The sequence below is a fragment of the Pieris brassicae genome, unplaced genomic scaffold, assembly GCF_905147105.1.
Source record: "Pieris brassicae unplaced genomic scaffold, ilPieBrab1.1, whole genome shotgun sequence".
NCBI lineage: Eukaryota > Metazoa > Arthropoda > Insecta > Lepidoptera > Pieridae > Pieris > Pieris brassicae.
The window spans coordinates 12,501-20,000 of record NW_025575965.1 but is presented as its reverse complement, the minus strand read 5'-3'; the positions used below and the strand labels follow the sequence as shown (position 1 = coordinate 20,000).

Sequence of the window (7,500 nt, the reverse complement as noted above, 5' to 3'; positions counted from 1 at the left end):
CCCGCGCTTTGGGTACGGCGGGTGAGGGCTGCTCTCCCTGCGCGCCTCCGAGCTTTTATATACACTCTAGGGGTAGGGCAGACAAGACCGCGTGAATAGTGGGGCGCTCTGATTCGGTTTTGGGTACTTTTTGGATATTCAATAAGTAAGTAAGTAAGTAAGTAAGTAAACACTCAATTCTCACTCAAGAATTACAATATAATACACAAAATTTACAACTTACAAACAATGAAATGAATGATCTTTTTCTCGTATGCATCGCAAATGATCGATACTTTCAAAATAATCTGAACCCTTACACTTAGTCAACTCAAAGTGATTGACGTTTGACATCAATTTTATGTCGGTTTTATGAAATAGATTTTGGTCGGCGGTCGGTAACGGCCATATATGTCTTATATATCAATTTGTATGAAAAAGTTTCAAAAAAAAAAAAAAAAACTCAATCAACTAAGTAAGTAAGTAAGCAAGCACTTAAGTTTCTTTTAGTGAGTACTATCTAGAATAATTAAAAATATCGACATTTAAATCGACGGTCCCTATTTGGAAGGTTAACCTATAGCCCTAATAATAATTATATTATTATGATTATGACAATGTTGATGTTGTTGCACTAGACACACCATAATAAACCATAAATAGTTTTTCTTACCAGAAGAGTTTTTATTTTTAAATATTCAATTTTAACTAGAAACGTATCGCTATCGCTAACAAAACCCCACACCACACACCACCACACGTTACACACATATACTTGACAGAGTAGATACTATCTACATATCTATCGACAGAGTTGTAGATATCGTGCCGTTGAACGGCATCTTGTCGCGTCGCGTGGCGATCTTGTACGAGAAACATTTTCCTCTGACATTGTATCGGAATAATTATTATAATTCATTATTATACATACATACATACATACATACATACATACATACATACATACATATTATTAATAAATTAATTGTTTTTTTTTTCTTCAAATAAACCCACATTGCCATTTCTCTGAGCGTGTGCTGCGAGCTTCAACGAGAAACATTCGGCGCGAAACTGTCGAGCGGCCGGCCGTCGCGCGCCGCACCTGTACGAGAAACATTTTCCTCTGACGTTGCATCGGAATAATTATTATAATTCATTATTATACATACATACATACATACATACATACATATTATTAATAAATTAATTGTTTTTTTTTTTTTTTTTTTTTCTTCAAATAAACCCACATTGCCATTTCTCTGAGCGTGTGCTGCGAGCTTCAACGAGAAACATTCGGCGCGAAACTGTCGAGCGGCCGGCCGTCGCGCGCCGCACCTGTACGAGAAACATTTTCCTCTGACGTTGCATCGGAATAATTATTATAATTCATTATTATACATACATACATACATACATACATACATACATATTATTAATAAATATAATTGTTTTTTTTGTTTTTTCTTTTCTTCAAATAAACCCACATTGCCATTTCTCTGAGCGTGTGCTGCGAGCTTCAACGAGAAACATTCGGCGCGAAACTGTCGAGCGGCCGGCCGTCGCGCGCCGCACCTGTACGAGAAACATTTTCCTCTGACGTTGCATCGGAATAATTATTATAATTCATTATTATACATACATACATACATACATACATACATATTATTAATAAATTAATTGTTTTTTTTTTTTTTTTTTTTTTCTTCAAATAAACCCACATTGCCATTTCTCTGAGCGTGTGCTGCGAGCTTCAACGAGAAACATTCGGCGCGAAACTGTCGAGCGGCCGGCCGTCGCGCGCCGCACCTGTACGAGAAACATTTTCCTCTGACGTTGCATCGGAATAATTATTATAATTCATTATTATACATACATACATACATACATACATACATACATACATATTATTAATAAATATATTTGTTTTTTTTTTTTTTTTTTTTCTTCAAATAAACCCACATTGCCATTTCTCTGAGCGTGTGCTGCGAGCTTCAACGAGAAACATTCGGCGCGAAACTGTCGAGCGGCCGGCCGTCGCGCGCCGCACCTGTACGAGAAACATTTTCCTCTGACGTTGCATCGGAATAATTATTATAATTCATTATTATACATACATACATACATACATACATACATATTATTAATAAATTAATTGTTTTTTTTTTTTTTTTTTTTTTCTTCAAATAAACCCACATTGCCATTTCTCTGAGCGTGTGCTGCGAGCTTCAACGAGAAACATTCGGCGCGAAACTGTCGAGCGGCCGGCCGTCGCGCGCCGCACCTGTACGAGAAACATTTTCCTCTGACGTTGCATCGGAATAATTATTATAATTCATTATTATACATACATACATACATACATACATACATACATATTATTAATAAATATAATTGTTTTTTTTGTTTTTTCTTTTCTTCAAATAAACCCACATTGCCATTTCTCTGAGCGTGTGCTGCGAGCTTCAACGAGAAACATTCGGCGCGAAACTGTCGAGCGGCCGGCCGTCGCGCGCCGCACCTGTACGAGAAACATTTTCCTCTGACGTTGCATCGGAATAATTATTATAATTCATTATTATACATACATACATACATACATACATACATATTATTAATAAATTAATTGTTTTTTTTTTTTTTTTTTTTTTTTTCAAATAAACCCACATTGCCCTTTTTCTGAGCGTGTGCTGCGAGCTTCAACGAGAAACATTCGGCGCGAAACTGTCGAGCGGCCGGCCGTCGCGCGCCGCACCTGTACGAGAAACATTTTCCTCTGACGTTGCATCGGAATAATTATTATAATTCATTATTATACATACATACATACATACATACATACATACATACATATTATTAATAAATATAATTGTTTTTTTTGTTTTTTCTTTTCTTCAAATAAACCCACATTGCCATTTCTCTGAGCGTGTGCTGCGAGCTTCAACGAGAAACATTCGGCGCGAAACTGTCGAGCGGCCGGCCGTCGCGCGCCGCACCTGTACGAGAAACATTTTCCTCTGACGTTGCATCGGAATAATTATTATAATTCATTATTATACATACATACATACATACATACATACATATTATTAATAAATTAATTGTTTTTTTTTTCTTCAAATAAACCCACATTGCCATTTCTCTGAGCGTGTGCTGCGAGCTTCAACGAGAAACATATCTATCAATACAAATGTCTATGCAAAAAAAAGAAAACAAACAAAATCATATCAGTCAATAAAATAAATAATAATATTTTTTTACTACTACTACTAGTACTACTACGTGCTACTACTGCACGCCAATACACATACATAATAAAATGAAAAATCGTCTCTCTCTCGCTCGCTCTACGAGAAACATTCGACGTCCGCTCCAATGCCGACGCGGACTATTGCTCTCGGTATAGATGTGGAGCGAAACAGTCGTGCGCACAGCGTCGACTCGTTCTCGTTGCCGCGCGTCGTTCGTCTATATAATAGACACGAACGACGGACGAGAGAGAATGTGTTCTTGTTTTTGTTTTTGTGTTTGTGCGAAGTGTGAGAATATTATATACATATATTCGCGCATGGATGATATAGATATGGGTATGGATTTTCGGAGGAAATTATATCAAATTCGTATTTCGAATGCGAGACCGCCGAGATCTTTCCCAGCTCTCTCTCTCTCTGTGTGTGTGGTGTATAGTACATTTTATATATCTCTCTTGTGTCAACACAAAATAACAAAGAATATACATACTACTCCTCCTCATATTTTATATAATATAATATAAAATTATATTATAGCACCGCGTTCGCAGACCGTATGGTGATGTTACCAATCGACCAAGATTTGGGACCGTCTCCCCCGGTGTTATCTGTGATGTTAAAAGAATACGCTTCTAGGCACACCTCAACGCAGGGCGCCTAGCGTGTTCGACACGTGCGCGGTCGCCACGGCGACCGTATATGGAAAGAATGTATAAAAGAGGACGCACACGCGCCCATCGTCGAAACGGTGTGCGCAGCGTCGTGTTGGAATTTATCCCTCAAGCTCCGGGCGTTGATCGTATCTAGTGCGAATCATGCGTGTGTGTGCGCATGTAATTGCCAGCCGAGTTTTAATATGTTTACAATAACGTATTGAATAAAAATTGAGAAGTTGCGTTTAGATGAATGTTCAATTTTCAAATTGTCACAACATCGATTCCCGCCCGCGGGGTCGTGTTCGTTGCAGTTTTATGTCCCTCACAGTGGTCGAGCATCGTTGTACATCACCTCGTTGCGAGATCGTGACGGGACGGCCGCTCGTAGACCGGTCAAAGTTAGTCTATCGATATGAAGCGCGAACGTCGCGTCGCGTGCAAATTCGACGCGTTACGTTCACGCGTGTCGAGAAGGCGCGCGCGCAAGCGCGCGCCCCTCGACGCCGCCGAGCCAGCGGCTCGCCGAAGCCGCGTGACCGCGGTGTAGGCGTGTCGTTTGCGTAAGCAGCTCCCTGGTTGATCCTGCCAGTAGTTATATGCTTGTCTCAAAGATTAAGCCATGCATGTCTCAGTGCAAGCCGTATTAAGGCGATACCGCGAATGGCTCAATATATCAGTTTTGGTTCCTTAGATCTTACTCAGTTACTTGGATAACTGTGGTAATTCTAGAGCTAATACATGCAATCAGAACTCTGACCAGTGATGGGATGAGTGCTTTTATTAGATCAAAACCAATCGGCGGAGGGCCATGCGTCCGAAGTCGTTAATTTTGATGAATCTGGATAACTTTTGCCGATCGCACGGTCCAGTACCGGCGACGCATCTTTCAAATGTCTGCCTTATCAACTTTCGATGGTAGTTTCTGCGACTACCATGGTTGTCACGGGTAACGGGGAATCAGGGTTCGATTCCGGAGAGGGAGCCTGAGAAACGGCTACCACATCCAAGGAAGGCAGCAGGCGCGCAAATTACCCACTCCCGGCACGGGGAGGTAGTGACGAAAAATAACGATACGGGACTCTTACGAGGCCTCGTAATCGGAATGAGTACACTTTAAATATTTTAACGAGGAACAATTGGAGGGCAAGTCTGGTGCCAGCAGCCGCGGTAATTCCAGCTCCAATAGCGTATACTAAAATTGTTGCGGTTAAAAAGCTCGTAGTTGCATTTGTGCGCCGCGCTGTCGGTGCACCGCATCCGCGGTGATACTGACACGTCTGCGGAGCATATCGTCGGTGAGCCGGCGGTAAAACGCCGGTTCAATATCAAAATCCTATCGCGGTGCTCTTCGGTGAGTGTCGAGGTGGGCCGACAATTTTACTTTGAACAAATTAGAGTGCTCAAAGCGGGCTCAAAATGCCGCTTGAATATTTCGTGCATGGAATAATAGAATATGATCTCGGTTCTATTTTGTTGGTTTTCAGAACTCCGAGGTAATGATTAATAGGGATAACTGGGGGCATTCGTATTGCGACGTTAGAGGTGAAATTCTTGGATCGTCGCAAGACGAACATCAGCGAAAGCATTTGCCAAAGGTGTTTTCATCAATCAAGAACGAAAGTTAGAGGTTCGAAGGCGATTAGATACCGCCCTAGTTCTAACCGTAAATATGTCATCTAGCGATCCGCCGACGTTACTACAATGGCTCGGCGGGCAGCTTCCGGGAAACCAAAGATTTTGGACTCCGGGGGGAGTATGGTTGCAAAGCTGAAACTTAAAGGAATTGACGGAAGGGCACCACCAGGAGTGGAGCCTGCGGCTTAATTTGACTCAACACGGGAAATCTCACCAGGCCCGGACACCGGAAGGATTGACAGATTAACAGCTCTTTCTTGATTCGGTGGGTGGTGGTGCATGGCCGTTCTTAGTTGGTGGAGCGATTTGTCTGGTTAATTCCGGTAACGAACGAGACTCTAGCCTGCTAAATAGGCGTCGTCATTCAAGGTGTGCGCGACTCTCGGGGAGCGCAACTCACTGGCGACGTATTAAAATTCTTCTTAGAGGGACCGGCGGCTTCGAGCCGCACGAGATTGAGCAATAACAGGTCTGTGATGCCCTTAGATGTCCTGGGCCGCACGCGCGCTACACTGAAGGAATCAACATGTTCTCCCTGGCCTAGAGGCCCGGGCAACCCGTTGAAACTCCTTCGTGCTGGGGATTGGGGTTTGCAATTATCCCCCATAAACGAGGAATTCCTAGTAAGCGCGAGTCATAAGCTCGCGTTGATTACGTCCCTGCCCTTTGTACACACCGCCCGTCGCTACTACCGATTGAATGATTTAGTGAGGTCTTCGGACCGACACGCGGTGGCCTCACGGCCGTCGGCGTTGCTGGGAAGTTGACCAAACTTGATCATTTAGAGGAAGTAAAAGTCGTAACAAGGTTTCCGTAGGGGAACCTGCGGAAGGATCATTAACGTTGGTTTTTTCTTTTTGTTTTGTTGTTGTCAAAGACTCGCAAAAAAAGAAAAAAATACAAAAACACGTGAATGATACGAATCAAAATCGAATCCGAGACGGTTGACTCTCTCTCGTCGATTCGCGACGTGTGCGTTGCGACACGCTTTGATTAGCGTTCGCTATCGCCTATTGATACTTTGAAATAATATTTTATAATTTTTGTGTACAACCACGCAAATAAAAGAGATTTTCTTTCTTTTCATTTGTCGTACACGTTAATGATAAGTATTATTTTCAAATTTTTTTGTTTAATTTTTTCGCACCTTTTATATTTTCTCATACAAAAACACACACAAAAACAAAACGATTACCCTGAACGGTGGATCACTTGGCTCGCGGGTCGATGAAGAACGCAGTTAACTGCGCGTCATAGTGTGAACTGCAGGACACATTTGAACATCGACATTTCGAACGCACATTGCGGTCCGTGGAGAAATATCCAGGACCACTCCTGTCTGAGGGCCGGCTGCATAAAAACAAAAAGCCACACTGTTCGCGTGACGAGCGGCGATCGCTGCGACTCCGGTCGTAGCGCCGCATCTCTGTCGCGCGTGCAATTGACGGTTTCGCTAGGCCGCCGAGCGGCCGAACGATCCGTTCGAATATATGTTCGATTACGACTCGTCATCCGTATTGGCCGTGTTAAGCCACGTCTATACGATACTTTTGTCGCACAAATAAATTCTCCCCGCCGCACCGTGTCTCCCGCGGCACGGGTGCGCGTCGAGTCTTTACGCAACGACAACGACAACGACGACAACGACGTTCGCGTTTACGCGTCGCGCGTGTTTGCTCGCATCGTCCCGGTCCCGCATGGCGATCGCGCGACGGTCGGCGCCGGTGCGCGCGTCGACGTGTCTCGACGCTGTCGTTGAAAGTTGTCGCGTTCGGCTCAGTTTCTCTTACTCTCGCGAGAGGAAGCGAAACGCGCGCGCCCGCTGCTCTAGCGGTTGCGCCCAGTGTGTGCGTGCGGTGTTTGTGCAATTGTAGTGTGTACGAAATTATTGTGACGTGTGTTCTTAAAACGGACGGAACGATGCCGTCGTTAACGAACAACAACAGAAGAACCGCTTGGTGGTGTGCGATTGATTGATTTCG

The 7,500-nt window shown here is 43.4% G+C and overlaps 2 non-coding genes across 2 annotated transcripts; both read left to right on the top strand.

Annotated features, from left to right (window-relative positions):
- Positions 1-4,452: 4,452 nt before the first annotated feature.
- LOC123719295 lies at positions 4,453-6,358 on the top strand. Its single transcript, XR_006755358.1, has one exon. It is a non-coding gene; the product is annotated as a small subunit ribosomal RNA (ribosomal RNA).
- A 352-nt stretch (positions 6,359-6,710) lies between these two features.
- Positions 6,711-6,867, top strand: LOC123719291. Its single transcript, XR_006755355.1, has one exon. It is a non-coding gene; the product is annotated as a 5.8S ribosomal RNA (ribosomal RNA).
- The last annotated feature ends 633 nt before the right edge of the window (positions 6,868-7,500 follow it).